The following is a 23,624-nucleotide window of genomic DNA, read 5'->3' as shown; positions in this document are numbered from 1 at the left end:
TCTTTCCTCACTTCCTCTGATCTTACTCAGACATCACCTCTTCCTTGCAGCCTTGCTTGGCCACCTGAAAACCACGGGCCTGCCACTACCATGGATGACACTTTCTGTTCACCTTCCCGGACTTTATTTAACAAACATGTATTTTATTTGCTTATCTGGTTTATTTATTTATTTTACGTGAGAGGAGGGGATATAGACAGACTCCCACATGTGCCTTGACCAGGACCCACCCAGCAACACACATCTGGGGCCAATTCTTGGACTGACCAAGCCATCCTCAGTGCCCAGGGTTGACGCTTAGACCAGTTGATCCACTGGCTAGGAGAGAGGAAGAGGGAGAGAAGGGGGAGGAAGAGAGAGAGAGAAAAGCAGATGCTCACTTCTCTTGTGTGCCCTGACTGGGGACTGAACTAGGACATCAGCACACTAGTTGACACTTTATCCACTAAGCCAACTAGCCAGGGCCTATTTACCTGGTTTATCAACTGTGTCCCCACTAAATCCCAGACATCATGAGGGTGTGAAGGACTTTGGTCAGTTGTGTTTACTGTTGTGTCCTCAATTCCTAGAAAGCTTCTGTTGAATGAGTCAACACAATACCAACTCCCCTACAGTATTATTCTGAATGTTGAGATAATAACTCAATAAAGATTTGCTTCCTTCTTTGGCAATACCGTTCACCATCCAAAGGCCATTTCTTAGCTGTAGGGTCCTTCAGGACACTGCCTCAGACACAGTCCCTAGGAGAGCCCCCCAACTCATGAACAGAGGCTAAAGCCACTCTGATCATCATTTGGCCACAACCAAGGACATTAGCAGGGCCAACGACCCCCAGTCCTTGTGGCTGTTTGACTCCCCACCCCAGAATCCCCTTCTCCATCAGCCTGGGGGAGGGCAGAGGAAGGGATTTCTGACCCTGGGGACCCTGAGAACCTGCTTGTGTAACCAGGGAGACTGAACCACTGGACTCCACGGTCAGGCTAAGTAGCTCCCCACCCTTAAGACTGTCTTGCCAGCTCACATGGAGGCTCAGTTTCCCCATCACCCAAGGGTAACTGGAACCTTGATGGCCCAAGGTAGTGTTGGGGGTCCAGTGAGCATTCTCTTTCTTCCTGGTCCTCTTTCCCCTCAGATGCCCCACCATCTGCCCCAGTAAGCTACATGGAGTCCCACTCTGGCCTGGCCGGCTGGAGAAGATGACCTTGGGACCAGGATGGTGAGAGGCTAATAGCTGGAGGGCCCAAGAGCCTCCACTCTGCCAGCCCCTCAGAAAGTTTGGTCTCAACACTGCTGGAAATTGTTAAGCTGAGGTTTCATTTAATTGCATATTGATCAAGTGAAACAGAGGCACAGGGCTCCGAGGAGTAGGCTGTGTGAACGCCTGATGGAATTTCAATCCTGATTTTTCTCTACCTCTCACTCATTGAAAAGCTAGGGGCTTTCCCCGCTGGGAGGTCAGGCTCTGTGTAAGCTCTGCAGTCATCACAGATCCTGTCTGGAGTAGAAGGGCAGCACACAGCCTCTAAGCACACTGGTCTGGACTTACTTCCCTGCCCTAGCTGTCAGTACTCCTCCCATCTACCCACCACCCCAAAATGCTGGGCAGCCCCAGAGAAGGGTCATGCCCTGTTCTGGGTCACCCCCAAGTCAGAGACAAACCTTGGGTCTCCTGACCTGGCATTTTCCTGCATGGGCACTACTTTATGGAAGGCCCTGGTTAGTATGGGGACCCACTCCACTCTGTCTGCCAGACTCACTGTAACTTCAAAATGAGAATTGCCCTAACATAACACCATCCAATAAGTGGCCAGCTTCAGACCACATTGAAATGCCACCCAATTAGCTCCACAAATGACATACCCAAAGGGTAGACCTAGCAGGCAACAGAGCCCCACTGAAGTGAATCCCACTCTGGGGTCAGGACCCACAGAACAGCTTGTCTGCTGTAGTCACAACAGCCAGTCCTCACAGTTAGTTAGCCTGAGCATCAGTGCCACCTTCTGATGTGCCAACAGAAATCAAGGCTCAGGCCCTGGCCGGTTGGCTCAGCGGTAGAGCGTCGGCCTAGCGTGCGGAGGACCCGGGTTCGATTCCCGGCCAGGGCACACAGGAGAGGCGCTCATTTGCTTCTCCACCCCTCCACCGCACTTTCCTCTCTGTCTCTCCCTTCCCCTCCTGCAGCCAGGGCTCCATTGGAGCAAAGATGGCCCGGGCGCTGGGGATGGCTCTGTGGCCTCTGCCTCAGGTGCTAGAGTGGCTCTGGTCGCAACATGGCAATGCCCAGGATGGGCAGAGCATCGCCCCCTGGTGGGCAGAGCGTTGCCCCTGGTGGGCGTGCCAGGTGGATCCCGGTCGGGCGCATGCGGGACTCTGTCTGACTGTCTCTCCCTGTTTCCAGCTTCAGAAAAAAGAAAAAAAAAAAAGAAAAAAAGAAATCAAGGCTCAATTGAAACAGGAGGGCATCCACAACCCACATGAGGACTCACCCGGAGCACCTGGCTTATGTACCCAAGGAGACTGAACCACTGGACTCCATGGTAAGGCAACTCTGCCAAAACTGTGAGACAGCAGATCTACCTAATATATGGAAACAAGGAGGCAGCCAAAATGAGGCAACAAAGAAGCATGTCTTAAATGAAAAAACAGGACAAATTCCAGAAAAAGAACAAAACTAAATGGAGACAAGCAATCTACCAGATACAGAGTTCAAAACAATGGTTATAAGAATGCTCAAGGAACTTAGTGAGAACTTCAACAGCATAGAAAAGGACATAGAAACCATAAGAAAGGACTAATCAAAAATGAAGAATATAATATCGAAAATGAAGAATACACTAGAAGACACCAACAATAGGTTAGATGAAACAGAAGATTGAATCAGCAATTTGGAAAACAAGTTAGCAGAAAACAATCAGAGTAGCAAAAAGAAAAGAAATTTTAAAATGAGGACCTTTGGGACAACATGAAGGATAACAACATCGGCACAGTGGGGGTACAAAAAAGGAGAAAAGAGAGAGCAAGGAATTAAGAACATATTTGAAAAAATAATGACTGAAAACTTTTCTAATCTGGTGAAAAAAAATGACACACAAGTCCAGGAAGCACAGAGTCCCCAAAAGATGAACCCAAAGAGGCCACACCAAGGCACATCCTAATTAAAATGGCAAAGGTTAAAAACAAAGAGAGAATCTTAAAAGCAGCAAGAGAAAGATAGTTACCTACAAGGGTGCTCCCATGGGTCTGTCAGCTGAGACATTATTTCAGGTCAGAAGGGATTGAAACAAAATATTCAAAGTGATGAAAAGCAAAGACCTACAACCAACACTATTCTACCCAGCACGGCTATCATTTAAAATTGAAGGAAAACTAAAGAACTCCTCAGACCAGAAAAAGCTAAAGTTCATTACCAACACAACAATGTTACAAGAAATGTTAAAGAAACTTCTTTAAGAAGAATAAAGAAAGAAAAAGAGGAATATAAACATAAATGATAACATGGCAATAAATATGTACCTGTCAGTAATCACTATAAAAGCAAATGGGTTAAATGTCTCAATCAAAAGACACAGAGTGGCTGAATGAATAACAACATAAGACCCACATATATGCTGTCTACAAGAAACCCACCTCAGATCAAAAGACACATACAAAATGAAAATAAAGTGACAAAAAAGGATATTTTATGGAAATTGGGGAAAAAGCTGAAGTAACAATACTTAGATCAGACAAAACGGACTTCAAAACAAAGGCTATAATAAGAGAAAAAGAAAAATATTACACAATGATAAAGAGATCAATCTAACAAGATTTATGCATCCAATACAGGAGCACCTAAATATATAAAGCAAACATTGATAGACATAAAGAGAAAGATCAAGAGTAATACAGACATAGTAGGGGATTTAACACCCCATTGACATCAAGGGATAGATCTTCCAGACAGAAAAATCAACAAGGTAACAGTGGCCTTAAATTACCATTAGGCCTGACCAGGCGGTGGCGCAGTGAATGGAGCGTCGGACTGGGATGCGGAGGACCTAGGTTCAAGACCCCGAGGTCACCAGCTTGAGCACAGGCTCGTCTGGTTGGAGCGGGGGCTCACCAGCTTGGACCCAAGGTCGCTGGCTCAAGCGGGGGGGGGGGGGGTTGCTCGGTCTGCTGAAAGCCCGCGATCTGGACACATATGAGAAATCAATCAATGAACAACTAAGGTGTCGCAATGCACAACGAAAAACTAATGATGGATGCTTCTCATCTCTCCATTCCTGTCTGTCTGTCCCTGTCTCTCCCTCTCTTGTCTTTGTAAAAAAATAAATAAATAAAATTACCATAGATCAGATGGACTTAATTGATACCTTCAGAGCATTTCACCCCAAAGCAGCAAAATATGCATTCTTTTCAAGTGCACATGGAACATTTTCCAAAACAAACCATGTATTAGGCCATAAAACAAGTCTCAACAAATTTAAGAAGATTGAAATCATATCAAGCATCTTCTTTGACCACAATGGTATAAAATTAGAAACAAATTACAAGAAAAAAACTGAAAAACACACTAACACATAGAAGCTAAATAACATGTTACTAAACAATAAATGGGTTAAAAGTAAGATCAAGGAAGATAGCAAAAGCAAAGGCAGTCTTTAGAAGGAAATTCTCAATGCATTATAGGCTCTACCTCAAGAAACAAGAAAAAATATCAAATAAGCAATCTAACTTTACACCTGAAGGAAGTAGAAACAAAATAATCGACAAAGCTCAAAGTGAGTAGAAGGAAATAATAAAGATCAGAGTGTAAATAAATAAAATAATGTCTTAAAAAGTAATACAGAGGGTCAGTAAAATCAAAAGCTTTTTCCTTCAAAAAACAAGATTGATAAACCTTTCACCAAACACATCAAGAAAAAGAGAGAGGACACAAACAAATAAAATAAAAAATGAAAGAGAAGTACCCTGACCATATCTGGTTGGTTAGAGCATCATCCCGAAATGCAGAGGTTGCCGGTTCAAACCTTGTCAGGGCACATACAGGAACAGATCAATGTTCCTGTCTCTGTCCCTTCCTCTCTCCAAAATCAATAAAAATAGGCCTGACTTGTGGTGATGCAGTGGATAAAGTGTTGACCTGGAACACTGAGGTTGCCAGTTTGAAACCCTGGGCTTGCATGGTCAAGGTACATATGGGAGTTGATGCTTCCTGCTCCTCCCCCCTTCTCTCTCTCTCCTCTCTTCTCCCTCTCTAAAAATGAATAAATAAAATCTAAAATAAATAAATAAAATAAAATCAATAAAAATAAACATTATTTAAAAATAAAAAAGAAATAACAGACACCACAGAAATATAAAGAGTTATAAGAAAATACTACAAACAACTGTACTCCAACAAATTGGACAATCTGAAAGAAATGTATAAATTCCTAAAAAAGATTACAATCTTTCAGGGCTGAATCAAAAAGAAATGGAAAACCTGAACAGACTGATTACAACTAATGAAATCAAATAAAAAAAACTCTTAATATACAAAAGATGACTTTACAGGTAAATTGTACCAAACATTCAAAGAAGAACTAATATCTGTCTTTCTCAAACTATTCTGGAGGTGGGGAAAACTCCCAAGCTCATTTTATGAGACCAACATTATTCTGCTTCCAAAACCAGAAAAATACACTACAAAAAAAGAAAATTATAAGCCAATATCTTTGATCAACATAGACCCAAAACCATCAACAAAAATTTGCAAATCAAATTCAGTAATACATTATAAAGGTCATATTGATTGAGTGGGATTTAAACTATCCTGAGATGCAAGGATAATTTAATATCTGCAAATCAGTTAATGTCATATACCACATAAACAAAATGAAGGACAGAAATCACATAATTATCAATAGATGCAGAAAAAAACATTTGACAATATCCAGCACCCATTTATAATAAAAACTCTTAGCTAAGTGGGAATAGCAAGAACATACCTCACCATAATAAAGGTCATATATACAACAAACCTATAGCCAACATCATACTCACACAAGATCGGGCACCTTCAGGGTGGTATGGCCATAGACCAACATCATACTCAATGGGGAAAAGCTAAAATCATTTTCCTTAAGATCAGGAAAAAGGGATGTCTGCTATCACCACTCTTATTCAACATAGTACTGGAAGTCCTAGCCACAGCAGTCAGACGAGAAGAATAAATAAAAGGCATCCAAATCAGAAAGGAAGAAGTAAAACCATCATTATTTACAGATGAAATGATACTATTTAGAAAGAACTCTAAAGATTCCACAAAAAAACTACTAGAACTGATTAATGAATTCAGTAAAGCAGAAGGATACAAAATTAATATTCATAAATTGGTTGCATTTTTAAACACCAATAATAAATTATCAGAAAGAAAAACTAAGAAAACAATCCCATTTACCATTGCATCAAAAAAACACCCAGGAATAAATCTTACCAAGAAGGTAAAAAACCTGTACTCAGAAAATTGTAAGATGTTGAAGAAAGAAATTGAAGAAGATACAAATAAATGGAGTTACATACCATGCTCATAGATCTGAAGAATTAACATTGTTAAGATATCTATACTGCCTGACCAGGCGGTGGTGCAGTGGATAGAGCATCGGACTGGGATATGGATGACCCAGGTTCGAGGCCCCGAGGTCGCCAGCTTGAGCTGGTTTGAGCAAAGCTCACCGGCTTGAACCCACAGTTGCTGGCTCACTCGGTCTGCTGAAGGCCCATGGTCAAGGCACATATGAGAAAGCAATCAATGAACAACTAAGGTGTCGCAATGAAAAACTGATGATTGATGCTTTTCATCTCTCTCTGTTCCTGTCTATCCCTCTCTCTCTGTCTCTGTAAAAAAAAAAAAAAAAAAAAAAAATCTATACTACCCAAAGCAATCTATAAATTCAATAAAATTCTTTCTTTTTTCAAAGATTTTATTTATTGATTTTACAGACATAAGGGGTGGAGGGAGTGAGAAGTATCACTCATAGTTGCTCCACTTTAGTTGTTCATTGGTTGTTTGTTGTATGTGCCTTGACTGGGCAAGCCCAGGGTTTTGAACCGGCAACCTCAGCATTCCAGGTTGATGCTTTATCCACTGCACCACCACAGGTCAGGCTCAATTCTTATCAAAATACCAATGGTATATGCCATAGAATGAGAACAAATAATCCTAAAATGTATAAGGAACAACAAAAGAGCTTGAGTAGCCACAGCAATTTTGAGGAAGAACAAACTTGGAGAAATCATGCTACCTGATATCAAATTATACTACAAGGCTATACTAATCAAAACAGCATGGTCCTGGCATAAAAACAGACATATAGATCAATGAAATAGAATGGAGAGCCCAGAAATAAATCTAAGCCTATATGGTCAATTAATATTTGACAAAGGATACAAGAACACACAATTTGGTAAAGACAGTCTATTCAATAAGTGGTGTTGGGAAAATTGGACATATACATGCAAAAAAAAAAAAATGAAACTAGATCCCCTTCTTATACCACATACAAGAATAAAACTCAGAATGAATTAAAGGCCTTAGGACTCAAAACCATAAAATTCCTAGAAGAAAATATAGGCAGTAAAATCTGACATTTTTCTTAACAATATGTTTTTCTGACATTTCAGGGCAAGGGAAACAAAAGAAAAAATAAGCAAATGGACTACATCAAACTGAAAAGTTTTTGCACAGCAAAGGAAGCCATTAACAAAAGGAAAAGACAACTTATTGAATGGAAGAAACTATTATTCACCAATGATATATCTGGTAAGGAGTTGATATCCAAAACTTATAAAGACCCCATATAACTCAACACACACACACACACACACACACACACACACACACACAAAATCCATTTAAACAGTAGGCAGAGGACCCGGAATAGATTTCTCACTAGAGGACATACCGATGGCCAACAGTCATCTGAAATAAGGCTCAGCATCACTGATCATCAGAAAAATGCAAATTAAAAGCACAGTGAGATATCACCTCATACCTGTTGAATTGGTTATCATCAATAAATCTACAAACAACGTTTTGGCTTGTGTGGAGAAAAAGGAACCCTTGTGTACTTATTGGTGGGACTTCACAGTGTAGCCACTGTGGAAAACATTATGGAAGTTCCCCCTAAAAATTAGAAAAGGAACTACTTTATGACCCAGCAATTCTATTTCTGGGTATATATCCAAAGAAACGCCAATGCTAATTTGAAAGAGTACAGGGGTGGGCAAAAGTAGATTTACAGTTGTTTGTACGGAAAAGGACAGGCAAGTTGTGATTACTACAGTAGCTTTAGTAACTCATAGGAATGTCACAATGGCACAGTGCTGTTGTAATAATCAAACCTATACCCTTTTCCATATGAACAACTGTAAACCTATTTCTGTTCACCCCTATACATGAACCCCTGTGTTCATTGCAGCATTATTTACAATAGTCAAGATATGGAAGCAACCCAAGTGCCTACAGTAGGTGATTGAATAAAGAATACATGGTACATATATACAATGGAATATGACTCAGCCATTAAAAAAAAGGAATCTTATCCTTTGCAACAGCACGGATGGACCTAGAGGATATTATGCTCAGTGAAATAAATTAGTCAGAGAAAGACAAACACTACATAATTTCAGTTATATGTGGAACACAAAATACAAAATAAATGAACAAACAAAATAGAAACAGACTAATTGATACAGAGAACAAACTGAGGGTTACCAGAGGGGAGGGTTGGGGTGGGAGGATGGGTGAAAAAGGTGAAGGGATCAAGAAGTACAAACTGGCAGTTACAGAACAGTCATGGGGACGTAAAGTATAGCACAGAGAATACAGTCAATAGTATTGTAATAACTATGTGTGCTGTCAGGGGATACTGGACTTATCGGGGGGTCACTTTATAGGTAACATAAATGTCTAACTACTATGCTGTACACCTGAAACAAATATAACACTGAATGTCAACTGTAATTTAAAAACAATTTTGCCTGATCAATGGTGGTACAGTGGATAGAGCATAGACCTGGAATGCTGAGGTTTCAGATTTGAAACCCTGAGGTTGCCAGCTTGAGCAAGGGATCATTGGCTTGGCACATGTGAGAAGCAATCGTGAACAACTAAAGTGAAGCATGAGTTAAAAGCACAAGTTGATGCTTCTCACTATCTCTTCTCTCTCTCCATCTCTTTCTCTCTAAAAAATTAAAAATTAAAAAACATTTTTTTAATTGTTAAGGAGAAACTATCACTGCGGTTACTGATCAAGAAGGAAGGTGTAGTGAAATCAGAGCCTCTGCTTGGAGGAACAGGCTGTTTGGATGGGCAGTGAGCCCTCCGTCAGGGGAGTGAGGAAGCAGCAGCTGACCCACCATGTGCTAAGGGGTGTCCCTGTCCTGGGTAAGAGTTCTGCATGATGGCCTTCTCATTTTTCATCCACTGATAAGTAGACTGCTTCCCAGCCTCCTGCTTCCCTGGGACTCCTGTCCAACATTCCCTGTCCCCCTCCCCGGCTTTTTTCTCCTCCATGACACCATTACCTTCTGCTATTTAGTATATTTTACTTGCCTGCCTTGTTTCTCATCTGTTTCTCCCATTAGACCTATGCTGTCCAATATGGGGGCCACAAGACACATATGTTGCAGGAAAAATGACACCCAAATGGAGGATAATAAGATGTCCAGACAACTTAATGAAGGAAGAGGAATTTATTAATAGCTAGTGGAGCACATGGGTTAGTAGTACCAAAGCACGAGCTCCCCAAAGTTAGATCTCTCACATCTTATATACCTTTTACAGTGTGCATGCAAGGGGCATGTGATCCCTTTGTCTGAGGTCCTATATGCTGCTCCTCGTGGCTCAAAGTGGGAAGGAGGAGTTTCGGTGGGGCAGCAGGGGGAAAGGGTTTCCAGATCCCTGGTCTTATCTACTTACAGATCCTATTTTTCTTGTGAGTGTTGTAAGAGTCTCCAGGAGATCAGTTAGAGATCTATAGGATGTGGCTAACCTTTAACTGGCTGAGTCAGTCATTCCTGCAGGCACCTTCTGCATTCTTCTGGTTTCTCCCCTCTCACATATGGCTGCTTGGTTACTTGATTTTATTTATTTATTTTTTAAGTGAGCGGAGGGGAGACAGAAAGACTACCACATGCACCCCGACTGGGATCTACCTGGCAACTCCTGTCTGGGGCCGATGCTCTGCCCATCTGGGGCCATGTTTGCAACCAAGCTATTTTTAGCACATGAGGTGGAGGCTCCATGGAGCCATCCTCAGCATCTGGGGCTGATGTGCTTGAGCTGATCAAGCCATGTCTGCAGGAGGGGAAGGGGGGGGGGGGGAAGCAGATGGTCACTTCTCCTATGTGCCCTGACCAGGAATTGAACCTGGGACACCCACATGGCAGGCCAACAGTCTACCACTGAGCCAACCGACCAGGGCCTGCTTGGTCACTTTAAATGTAGCTAATCTGAATTGAGATGTGTTGTAAGTATAAAATACACATCAGAGTTTGAAGACTTATTATGGAAAAAAGGGAATGGAAAATGTCTCATTAATTAAAAAAATATGGATTATGTGTTGAGGTGATAATTTTATGGTTATATTGGCTTAAATAAATTATATTATTAAAAGTTAATTTCACCCATTTCATTCTGCTTTCTAAATGTAGCTGCTAAATTTTTAAAATTACTTGCATGACTCCCATTAAATTTCTATTGGGCAGTGACATGCTAGGCCTGTAGTTCACAAACTGTGGACAGCAGCCTGTTTTGTGTGGCTCGTGAACTAAGAATCATTAAGTTCTTACAGGGTTGCAGGAAAACAAAGACAGATTTGCAACAGAGGCTATGTGTGGCCCACAGAGCATAAAATATTTACAGAAAATGTTCACCCTGTACTAGAAGAGTGACAAAGAAAAAAGGAACTTTTGTCCATTTTTTTCTTCACTGTGTCAGGGGATCCCGTGCCTACCACTGTAAGAGCACTGCTAGGCATACAGTAAGTATTCAATAAGTATTCAACGAACGGATGCATGTGTGCATGAATGTGTGAATGGAGTAATGCATGCACGAATGAATTGTGTTGCCAAATCTTACAGCTGTCTTTTGTTCCTGCCCTGGACACCGTACCCACCCCCAGCTGGCCTGGTCATTATCAAGAGCAGCAATGAACCTTGCCCCATGTACCTCACTGCACAGCTGAATGGTGTTACCATGGGTTGAAGATAGGGATAGTGTGCTGTCTCCGCTTCCCCTTTCAGAGGTCAGAGCCACCCCAGTCCACTCCTGCTACCCAGAGCCGTGGGAACAGAGGAGGTAGACAGAATTTATCCACCCCTTAATTCAGAGAATTCAAGAGGGGATGGGTTGTTTATGTGGGAGGCAGTGTGTTTTCAGGAAATCTGGCCCAATTCCTAGTAGGGAAACCATCTTCCTGGTCCTCAGTTTCCCCCTCTGTAGGGTCCCTCAGGGTAAGGACCCCTGTTGGATGAGAGTAGTAGCTGAGCAGAGCACCCGTCACACAGAGGGCCTGTGTTGGGCAAACAAGTATGTTAGGCTTGCTCACTTGTACTTTGCCTGATTGGTGTGTGAGCACGGGGCAGCACCACATGTGTATAGTTTGTGTAAAGCTGTAGGTGCTTGCCTTCAGTGTGGTAGATTGTAGATTACCTGATGCCATTGAAAGGGGCCATTTTTGCTTTTGTTTGCTGGAGAAGGGGTTTTTCCCTCTGGTCTGTTTGCTTGTCAGCACTGAGAGAGGGAAGCGGTTTTCTCTGCCTGCCTGTTTGTCCGCTGTTGTGAGACTCTATTTTTTACAGAGACAGAGAGTGAGTCAGAGAGAGGGATAGACAGAGACAGACAGACAGGAACGAAGAGAGATGAGAAGCATCAATCATTAGGTTTTTTTTCATTGCGCGTTGCAACACCTTAGTTGTTCACTGATTGCTTTCTCATATGTGCCTTGACCGCTGGCCTTCAGCAGACCGAGTAACCCCTTGCTGGAGCCAGTGGCCTTGGGTCCAAGCTGGTGAGCTTTTGCTCAAACCAGATGAGCTCTCGTTCAAGCTGGCGACCTCGGGGTCTCGAACCTGGGTCCTCTGCATCCCAGTTCGACGCTCTATCCACTGCGCTACCGCCTGGTCAGGCTGTTGTGAGACTCTAATAAACGGAATGGCCCACCATTTTTTGGCTCTGTAGTTTCTCTACCATCTGCCTGAATCCAATGTGAACCTGCACGGCTACAGCCACCACCTTACAGCCCCCAATAAAGGGCAGTTCTAATTGATCCTCTTCATACAACCGCCTCACCAGGTGCCAGAGAAGGGAGGAGTCCAGACAGCCCCTACCTATTTCTGTGACCAAGGTCTCTGGCCTAAAGAGGTCCCAGTGCAGCACACCTTAGAGGTGGGGATACAGGGGTCACTGAATACTGGTGCGAGAGCCATTCTCCAGTCTAAAACTTCTCTCCCTTCCTCTGGCCCCCCACTCACCACCTCTGTCCTGGCTCAGAATTCCTGGGGTGTGTTAGCAAGATGGCACATTCATGTCTTCCCTCCTTCCTTTTGTCATTTATTTATTATTTGTTATACAGGCTGTAATTACAGAGGAAACATCTGTAAATATTAAGTGATTTTGAAGGTGCTGAGCAGGGATGGGAGAGGGGTTGGGAAGATGCTGCAGGGAGCATGTAAAGCCAGTATCCACGGCCACCATCACAGCTGCCTGGCCCATGCAGGTTCGCATTAGATTCAGATAGATGGTGATGAAACAACGGAGCCAAGAACTGGTAGGCCATCATCTTTAATCCTAGCTTGCACCCGGCAGGCAAGTAAAAACACACACTGGACTCCAAAACCCACTCATTCAGTGCTCACAAAGCTACTGACTTATCCGAGTTTTCTAGAATCAAAGGTTTCTAGCTCACCAGCCTTATTCACCTCTGTTCCTGTAAAGCCAGAAGGCACGACCAGGGCCACTATCACAGCAGCCCGGCCTATGCAGGTTCGCATTGGATTCGGACAGTCGGTAAAGAAACAACGGAGCCAAGAACTGATGGGCCTTCATCTTTAATCCTAGCTTGCACCTGGCGGGCAAGTAAAAACACACACTGGGCTACGAAACCCACTCACATTCAGTGCTCACAAAGCTACTGATTTATCCGAGTTTCCTAGAATCAAAGGTTTCTAGCTCACCAGACTTATTCTCCTCAGTTCCCCATCTCCTTCCTTATCCCAGATACAAACACTACACAAACTGGCATTTCACTCAACACTCCGCCATCTTGGCTGCTTTTCCTGGCCTCCTCCACGTGGCCTCCTTCCACTGCTGGCTCTACTCTCTCTGCTCTCTCATGCTAATCTCAGGAACCAAGAGCGCAAGCTCTCGTGTAGTCTACCCCCATTTTATATTGTAGCTTCACAACCTCTAATCCAATATACAAAATAGGGAAGTCTCTAATGCAGTCACTTCTCTGAGGCATGATTGGATTGTACCACCCCACATCAAAAAGGGTGGGAAAGGCTTCACAACCTCTAATCCAATATACAAAGTAGGGAAGTCTCTAATGCAGTCACTTCTCTGAGGCATGATTGGATTGTACCACCCCACATCAAAAAGGGTGGGAAAGGCTTCACAACCTCTAATCCAATATACAAAATAGGGAAGTCTCTAATGCAGTCACTTCTCTGAGGCATGATTGGATTGTACCACCCCACATCAAAAAGGGTGAGAAAGGATTAATCCCAAAACCAAGCCCCAGGCTACAAGGATTCTCAACATGCATTAATATCACCTGGGCGATGGCCTCACGTGGGCAGCGCTATATTTAACAAAGTGAGCATAATATACTCTATCTGCCCAACAGTTCTCCATCTCCTTCCTTCTCCTTGCACAAACTCTGCACAAACTGGCTTCTCCTTCAGCACTCCGCCATCTTGGCTGCTTCTCCTGGCCTCCTCCATGTGGCCCTTCTCTGCTCTCCTCTCTAATGCTAATCTCAGGAACCGAGAGAGCAAGCTCCCAGTTTGCCCCACTTCATAGTGCAGAAATCAAAACCTTTAATCCAATATACAAAATAGGGAAGTCTCTGATACAAAGTCACTTATCTGAGGCATGATGGGATTGTACCACCCCACATCAAAAAGGGTGGGAAAGGCTTAGTCCTAAAACCAAGCCCCAGGCTACAGGGATCCTGCTTACCCACAGCCCACCCCCAACACACATTAACACAATCACACCCATCCCAAGCAATCACCTGGGCGACAGGCTTCCATGTGGGCAGCGCCATCTTTAACAAAGTGAGCATAATATATTTTATCTGCCCAATAGAGCATATGTCCTTGATGCTCACTGACATCCACTGGACAGAGCACTTGGGACTACCTCCTGATGGCCTTGTTTGGAAACCCCTTTGGGGCTTGGCTGCTGTGTGCCAAGCTCTGGGGGAGACAAAAACACTCAGACAACTGTTGATGACACTGTTGATGACAGTGGGACCATGCACCTCTAAGCCAGACCGCTGTCCCCTTGACTTGCTGAGGAGCAGCAGCCTTGGACAATTTGTCACGTGGAAAGTGAGGTTTCCTTTACATGTATCGAAAACACAATCTCCCTTAGGGTTGGTTCCCTTATGGATCATTCCCTTGGGCAACCCCAGAAAGAGAGAACACCTCACTCAGCCCAGGGAAGGGGGTGGATAGGGAAGCCTTCCTGGAGGAGGTAGCAGGCACAGGGTTTTGCAGGCTTCTTAGAAGTTTAGCAGTCTGAGGTAGAACTAGGGAAGAGCAGGGCTGGCTTTCTAGTCAGAGGGAACAACATATGCAAAGGCTGGAGATGGGTTGGTGCTTGGTGTGTAAGGGAACGTGCATCCTGCTGTGTGTGAGGAGTGTGAGGAGTGTGTGAGTGTGTGTGTGTGTGAGTGTGTGAGTGTGTGTGAGTGTGAGCGTGTGAGTGTGTGAGTACATGTATCTGTGTGAGTGTGTGTGAGTGTGTGAGTGTGTGTGTGTGAGTACATGCATCTGTGTGTGTGAGTGTGTGAGTACATGCATCTGTGTGTGAGTGTGTGAGTGTGTGTGTGTGTGTGTTGGTGAAGTGGGTGCTAGAGAGGTGGAACAAGACAGTCCAGGTGGCCTTAAATGCTGGTCTCAGGAGCTAAAGACTCTTAGTCTGTAGGTGATGGAGCCACTGGACTGGGGGCACATTTTACAGGTGAGGGTCTGAGGCTCAGAGGTGTGAAGGCCTTGCCCAAGTTCCCCATTTGGATGAGAGCAGGTGGTGACCTCTGCCTGCCTTTCATTACAGTGTTAATGACCTTCATTCACTTTACCTCATTAACACATCTTTACTGAGCAGAAGCAGGTGGCACCAGGAGTGTGTGAGTGCCCAGAGCCACTTGAGTCTCCCTAGACAGGCACCTGGGGGCCAAGATACCTCTCTCTGCCCCTGCCACACCCCTGGGCTGCGGCACCTGCAGATGTCCTTCCTGGCTAGCAAAGCCTTCATTCACACAAGCAGATGGGCCATCACTCCATCGCTTATGATCTAGCCTCAGCCCATCTCCCTGAGGCCCCACCTAGGCCTGGCAGGTTTCTCTTCACACCTGGAGGAAGGCTGCAGAAGGAGCAATAGCAGCCTCTGGAAGAGGAAGAACGTCAGTCCAACACCCAGGAGAAACTCCCCTGTCAGCTCCCAGGATGGGCCGGTGTGGGGTCAAGCCGGGCTGTTGGCGGGCTGCCCAAAGAGGCCCAGGAACAGAGGCTGATGGGGAAGGTCCTAGAGCACAGGAAGATCCCAGCCTGCAAATGCTGCCTTAGCTCAGTCTGTGGTCAGAATGATCATGCATATATATGCATCACACCTTATGGCTATGCATATCAGGAAGAAGCCCAAATGCTCCAAGGCGCTGGCTTGGGACAAAGCAGGGTTCTCTGGCCCCACCATCTCTGTGGTCCTAGGGCACCCACGCAGGTGGATGACAGCTATCAAAGCAGTCAGAGCTAGCCCTGGCCGGTTGGCTCAGCGGTAGAGCGTCGGCCTGGCGTGCGGGGGACCCGGGTTAGATTCCCGGCCAGGGCACATAGGAGAAGCGCCCATTTGCTTCTCCACCCCCCACCCCCCTCCTTCCTCTCTGTCTCTCTCTTCCCCTCCCGCAGCCAAGGCTCCATTGGAGCAAAGATGGCCCGGGCGCTGGGGATGGCTCCTTGGTCTCTGCCCCAGGCGCTAGAGTGGCTCTGGTCGCGGCAGAGCGACGCCCTGGAGGGGCAGAGCATCGCCCCCTGGTGGGCAGAGCTTCGCCCCCTGGTGGGCGTGCCGGGTAGATCCCGGTGGGGCGCATGCAGGAGTCTGTTTAACTGTCTCTCCCCGTTTCCAGCTTCAGAAAGAAAGAAAGAAAGAAAAAAGCAGTCAGAGGTAGAACGCCAAGTTCTGCCATGATTTGGCTCCGTTTCCCACTGTGACACTGAGCACATCAGGCCTCAGCTCGCCCCTGTGCAGTGGGTGCAAGTCTGTGCTTGATTGCCTTTGGAGTTATGCTGAAGGTCAAAGCCAGGCAACAGCCATCAACTGGACTGGATCTCCTTGGGTGGACCCAAATTCTCCATGATGGTCCCCAGGAAGCAATGCTAAATATTTCATTGAAAATGTGGCCCAGAAAGGTAGAGAGACCTGCCCAAGTTTCCACCAGTGGGTACTCAGCCCCATAGCAGGGTTCTTGCTTTGGTTGACTTTAGGACCCTGGAAAGGGCTGTTTCTACTCGACCAGGTCTAGTGTCACCTTACTGGGGCACTGTGAGCTATTTGTTTTTCTGTCTGCCATTGGGAGACCCGTGAGTATAAAACTGACAACAGGGCACAGGCAGATTGTAGAAACCTTCAGCAGATCAACCACCTGTGAAATTAACATGATACCGGAAGACTCAGTGTTTATTTACTGGGAATATATGGACAGGATGCAAAGCAGGCCTGCAGCTGCTGCCTCTGGTGGGGTGGTGGGGTGGTGGGAGTGGGTGTGGTGAAGGCGAGCGCCACCCTGCCCATCTCTCCTCATCAGTAAGGCCCTGCCAGCAGCATCACCCACCCAGTAGTGGGATTCAGCCACTTAACACTGGTTTGGCAGAACTGATATCTAATTTTTTGTTGAGTTTGGGGAACCAGTTGTTAAAATAGCACTTGTAATCAGGGTTCTCTCTAAGGTGGGCGCCTGGGCAGTCACCCAATGTGGAAGTCACAAACTTACATTCCTTACTCTTTTTTAACGTTCATTTGAGCAACAGTGTATTCTAAGCATCCATAGTAATATTCATTCTCTCCATAGGTGAAAAAAATTGCAAGTAAGGGTGCCAATCAAAAAGCAATGTCCTTGTCCCTTCCAGCTGCCTGGCAGGAAAAAGGGGACAGCTGTTCTGGCTCTTGGCCATCCAGGTGCTAACCCACAGTCAGACAGTCCCACTCTGCATTTCTGGCTGCAGGGCCTTCCTTCTTCCAGTCCTCTTTCCCTGCCCCGACCACCATGGGGCAATGGTACTTGTCCTGCTCTTCATGGGCCATCTTGCCCAGCTGAGCTCTTGGAGACTGTGTGGTCCTATCCAAGTCATGCAGAGAGATAAAGTGAGGCAGAGGGGCAGGGACTCGTCCCAAGTGGTAGAAGACTGGCAAACTCCCTGAGGAAGACACAGGAAGTCTCCAGAAAGGGGAACTCCAGGGAGCAGGTGTAGGGAAGGGTCTGCTTTGCTGGCTGGGCTGCTCTGGGGGATGTGGCTGTCTTGGCTCCAGACGGAGGAGCACTTGAGGAAGGTTGGGCGGAATAGTAAAAAGTGGCCTGAGGGGGTCAGGGCTGAGGGAAGCGGACGGGCCTCTGCTCCAGGTGCCTGCACGGTGGACCCAGGCGCAGGCACACAGTAAACCTCATCTGCAGAGAGTCTGTAACTCTGCTGCACTTCAGTGCAGTGTGGGGGCAGGGAAGTGAGGCAGAAGATGCTTGTGAGGTCTGGGGAATCATGACACTGAAAGGAAGTGGGGGGATCTAGCTGGCACAGCCTTTTCTCAAGCCCTTGGGAAAGATCAGCCCAGAACTGTTCAGGGGCTGGTGCAAGGTCACACAGTGAAGTGTCCCCATGTCCCAACACTGGTCGCTGGTCAGAGCCCAGCAGAGACAGACATTTGGGAAGCTTCACTTCACTGCCAAGGGGCTCCTGTAACCCCTCCCCACCTGGGTCTGCTCCCTGTGCCCTTGGAGTTTCCTGAAAGCATTTCCAACAGGCAGTAGAGGGGACGAGGTTTTACTGTGCCTGTCTCTCCTCTTTATGATGCTGTATTTTTTAAAAGAGCTACATAAATGTCTGCTAGTCAGAGAGCAAAGGCACCAGGGCCAGATTGCCTCAGAACAGGCAGCTGGGCCATGTGTATGACACTCTGATGCCAGGGTTCCACAGAGACACCAGGTGGACCAGAAACTGGGAGCAGGGACTTGACCCCGCCCCAAGTGCTCACCCACACCTGCCATAGCATACTCTTCACCACCAGCTCACTTCACTCCACAAAGGAAGGAGGCCACAGGAAGGGACGGGACTGTGCCCACTTACAGATGGGAAGCTGAGTCTGGAGTGCTTCAGAGTGAGGAGACCAATCTGGTGCTTTTTCTGCCGTCAAGTACCAGTGTCCTGAGTGTGAATCCTGGCTTCAGCACTACCTGGTGGTGAACCTCAGGCAGTCACTGCTTCCTGAGCCTCAAGGTTCTCATCCAAAAGGGAGTGTGCAAGAACTTCCTCGTGGCAGGATGAGGGAGAAAACACAAGTATCGTGCCTGGTCTGGCACCTGGCACAGCCTTTGGAAGGCAGTAGCTGTTGTTATGTTGCCTATATTACTTTTGGTCCCTCTAACCCCCTACCTCCTGCTTCTGCTCCAAAGGCCACTGCACCAGGGGCAGCAACTTAGTTTCAAGTCCTGGTTCTTCACTGACCAGCTGTAGTCAAGTCCCTGACTCCCGGGTGAGGTATGGAGGCCTGTGCACCAAGTGATTCCTGGAAGGAACAGGCCCCTGTGGAGGGTGGCTGCAATGGTCCCCACATCCTGCATGCCCCTTTTGCTCACGTGACTCTGTAGCTCCTGCCTCAGGAGCTGGTATCTGTCCCCCTGCTCTCGAATCTGGGAGTGGCGGTGGGGAGGAACAACTACAACTTGCCTTGACTGATAGCATGCAGTGAATGAGAAGCTGTCTCACTTTCTGGCCCAGGCTTCAGCAGACCTGGCCACTTCTGTTTTGCTATCTTGGAACATGGGGCTACCCTAACAAAGTCCAGCTAGCCCGCTGCAGGGACCTTGTGGGCATAGAGAAGCTCACTGGCCTCTGGCCCTCCCAGCTGAGGTGACAGACATGGCCAGAAGCCACCTTGAATATCTTAGACCCTGTCAAGTCCCCCTAATCAACACCATGCAGGACAGAGAGACACACTGTCCTTACCAAGTCCTGCCCAGTTTGTAAAACTGAGAACAAATACATAATTGTTGTTTTATGCCATTAAATTTTGGGGGCGGTTGTTATGCAGCAATAGCTGACTGTTAAGGTCCCTTCTGTTCCATCTTCACCTGAAATTGGCTTGGATAATGTCTAGCACTTTGGACTCAGTTGATTGGACAAGGGAATGAGCACCTCCCTCTGAGGCAGCCAGTATCCATTGGCTAACAGGTGGCCAATGAGATTTTTTTCCCTCTGGAGAATATGAATGAAGAGATGAGAGAGAGATTTTAGAGAGCCCAATTGGGAAGGAGGCTGGAACTGGGTTGTCAGAATGGGAGTTGGGGATGACTTTTAGCCAGGCTGTCATGCCTCAGAGGATGCTAACCTGGGGAGAGAGGCAGGAAAGGTGGTAGACCACGGAGCCAGATTCTGTGGGGGCCCCAACAAACCATGTCATTCCAACTGGTCTGTGCTGCCCTGCTCTGTGGACCTCATGAGTCCCAACTTCAGGCCCTAAAAGGCTTAAGGTCCCCTGGACACCTAACACCAGCCAGTCTGCACTGCTCCTCATGCCTTCTCCCCCGCCCCCCCCCCTCCATTCCCCCAAACACACACAGGTTGTGGCTTTGTCCTCCAAGCCCCAGGGCATGGCCAGCTCTCTGTTCTGGGCAGACAGGGGTGATGGCTTGGTCAGCTTCCATCTAGCCCTTGGCCCCAAGGCCTTTAGTGGTAAAACAGAGGACATGACCTGGTTTGGTTTCTATCCCAACCTCATTTCAGCCCTTTGGGATCACCCACTGTTTCCCCCCGCTCCCCACAGTCTCTCAGTCTGCCAGTTCCCAAGGTCAGCCTCCATCCCCTTGCTTATCTGTAATAATGTCATGAGGACAGCAATGGTCTCTATTATACACCAAACAAGTGCTGCACTGGAGGTGGGATTTGAACCGAGGTCCACCTCACTCCAAAGCCCACGCTATTTTCTGCTCTGCTGTGTGACACTGGGCAGGTTATTTCCCATCTTTGTGCCTCGGATTCTCACTTTTGAGGAGATAAACCAGCTGCTCCCTCTGATACTCACCCTGCTGTCTGTGTCTGGGTCCACTTGCTTGTTCAGGGCAGGATTCCAGCTGTACCACCTTTCCTATTTAGGGCATGGTCTCTCGTGGACAAACGGGCCCAGAGCCTGCCTCTGGTCTTGGTCGCTGGAAAGCAGACTAAACTCTCAGCATTCTGTATCTTGCCATTCCTCCCAGTAACTTGGACCCAGGCCGAAAGAGGAGCAGAGCAGCTTCTCCTTAAAGGGTTTGAGGTGGCACGGCATGCTGACATCACAACCCCACTGGATTTGAGGCAGACAGGGGCTGCTGGGGCTGTGGGAATGTGGGTGGCCCAGGAAGGCTTTGCCCTCCCTTCTTAATCACTTCTGGGTTCAGACTCCTAGATGTGTGTGTGTCAGGACAGGGGTGGGTGGTACCCACTCCTCCTCCTTCCCCTTCGGAGGTAGTCGGGTTATGGGGAAAGTGGCTTCCCAGCCGGGCCTTCCAGGCAGCTCCCCTGGAAGGCCTCTCAGAAGCTGAATCCATGACCCTCTTCTATGGATGAAGGTCCTACGGCTAGGACAGGACAGTACTGACACCCAGGCCACCTCATCTCCAGCCCAGGTTCTTCCCAGGCCCTTTGGTTTGGGCCAACCCAGTACCCTGACCCTGGACACTCATGTCCCCCAAACCGCCTCTCCCCTATCTAAAAACTACCTCACAATTCTTAATACCAGTGTCTCCAGGGGTCCAGTTCCCTCTCTGTAGGCAGGAATCATTTGGTGCCACAAATCATCAGCTTGTACCAGAGCCCTGTGAAAGCCCAGGGACCCGGGTATTCCAGAGGGTGACAATCAAATCACCCTACCTCCTGTGGGAGGACAGTGCCAACCAGGGTGTCCAGGGCTGGGCAAGAGGAAGACCATGTTCTGGTCCCTCTAGAGGTGGCCAGGCCTGTCGGGTCCTTGAGCCTCATGAACCACTGGCCTCATTCCACATAGACCATACCTGTAGCCAAGGAATCCTCTTCCTGTCCTAGTGCTCCCCAAAGTGCTCTTTTGCCAGGAGGCATTCCCCAGGCCTGGCTCTGAGAAGTCCTGGGCCCAGCTGAGGAGTCTCTGGGAGTCTAGAACTCCCCAACCCTAGTCCTGTCACTTTGTTGATGTTCAACTGCAGGTGAGCTATTAGCCTCTCTGGTTCTCTGTCTTCACACGGTCACCATAGTTGGGCTCCTGGGCAATCGTCACCATGGCCCCTGGTCGAAGGGCTTCTTTTTTTTTTAATTATTTTTTTTAATATATTTTTTTTGTATTTTTCTGAAGCTGGAAACAGGTAGGCAGTCAGACAGACTCCCACATGCGCCCGACCGGGATCCACCCGGCACGCCCACCAGGGCCGATGCTCTGCCCATCTGGGGCATCGCTCTGTTGCAACCAGAGCCACTCTAGCGCCTGGGGCAGAGGCCAAGGAGCCATCCCCAGCGCCCGGGCCATCTTTTGCTCCAATGGAACCTCGGCTGCAGGAAGGGAAGAGAGAGGCAGAGAGGAAGGAGAGGGGGAGGGGTGGAGAAGCAGATGGGCGCCTCTCCTGTGTGCCCTGGCTGGGAATCCAACCCGGGACTTCCGCACGCCAGGCTGACACTCTACCACTGAGCCAACCGGCCAGGGCCGAAGGCTTCTTGAATGCAAGGCACTGCACCAATCAACAAACGTGCCTAGGCTCCCTCGTTTAACCTCCTGATCACTCAAAGCAGGAAGACCATCTTTTTTTTTTTTTTTAAGTGAGAGGAGGGGAGATAGTGGTACAGACTCCCGCATGTGCCCTGACCATGATCCACCCAGCAACCCTGTCTGGGGCCAATGCTCGAGTATCAAGCTATTTTAGTACCTGAGGCTGACATGCTTGGACCAACCAAGTTATCCTCAGTGCCTGGGGCCGGTTCTCGAATCAATCAGGCCACGGGAGGGGAAGATAGAGAAAGGGGAAAAGAAAAGGGGGAGAAGCAGATGGTCACCTTTCCTGTGTGCCCTGACCGGGAACTGAACCCAGGACGTCCATATGCTGGACGACACTTTACGCACTGAGCCACCGGCCAGGGCCTGAAGACTATCTCTGTGTTGCAGGCAGGAAGATTGAGATCCCACAAGTTCAGTAACAATCCCAAAGAGCAAGTAAGGGTTAGGACAGGAAGTCACTCAGACCTGACCTTGAATCTGAGACAGATAATGTGACAGGGTTACCTGTCTGGCTCTCCGTACTTCTGTCCTACAGGGCATCCCTTTTCAGGGCTGAGTTTGGTGTGAATGGGCATGGCCACTCCTGACCTTCCTGGTTAGCTCATGTGCAAGTAGATCTCGGTCCAGAACCCTTCACAACCCAGCTAGGCTCAGAGTGTGGCTTCACAGAAAATGAGTCAGAGCTGGGCTGGTGACCTGGGTCTGGGTGGTTGTTGGGCAAATAAAATGTATTATGCTCACTTTGTTAAAGTGGAGCTGCCCACGTGGAGGCCGTTGCCCAGGTGATATTAATGTGTTTGTAGCCTGGGGCTCGGTTTTGGGATTAAGCCTTTCCCACCCGTTTTGATGTGGGGTGGTACAATCCAATCATGCCTCAGAGAAGTGACTTTGTATTAGAGACTTCCCTATTATGTATATTGGATTAAGGGTTTGGATTTCTACACTATAAAATGGGGTCGGAGCGGGAGCTTGCGCTCTTGGTTCCTGAGATTAGCAAGAGAGAGCAGAGAAAGGCCACGTGGAGGAGGCCAGGAGAAGCAGCCAAGATGGCAGAGTGCTGAGAGAGAAGCCAGTTTGGGCAGAGTTTGTATCTGGGATAAGGAAGGAGATGGGGAACTGAGAAGAATAAGTCTGGTAAGCTAGAAACCTTTGATTCTAGGAAACTCGGATAAGTCAGTAGCTTTGTGAGCACTGAATGTGAGTGGGTTTTGGAGCCCAGTGTGTAGTTTACTTGCCCGCCGGGTGCAAGCTAGAATTAAAGATGACAGCCCATCAGTTCTTGGCTCCATTGTTTCTTTACCGACTGTCCGAATCCAATGCGAACCTGCATGGACTGGGCTGCTCTGATGGTGGCCCTGGCCGTGGCTTCTGGCTTTACAGTGGTCCT

The sequence above is a fragment of the Saccopteryx bilineata genome, chromosome 4 (genome assembly GCF_036850765.1).
Source record: "Saccopteryx bilineata isolate mSacBil1 chromosome 4, mSacBil1_pri_phased_curated, whole genome shotgun sequence".
NCBI classification, from domain to species: domain Eukaryota; kingdom Metazoa; phylum Chordata; class Mammalia; order Chiroptera; family Emballonuridae; genus Saccopteryx; species Saccopteryx bilineata.
This window is presented reverse-complemented; position numbering follows the sequence as displayed.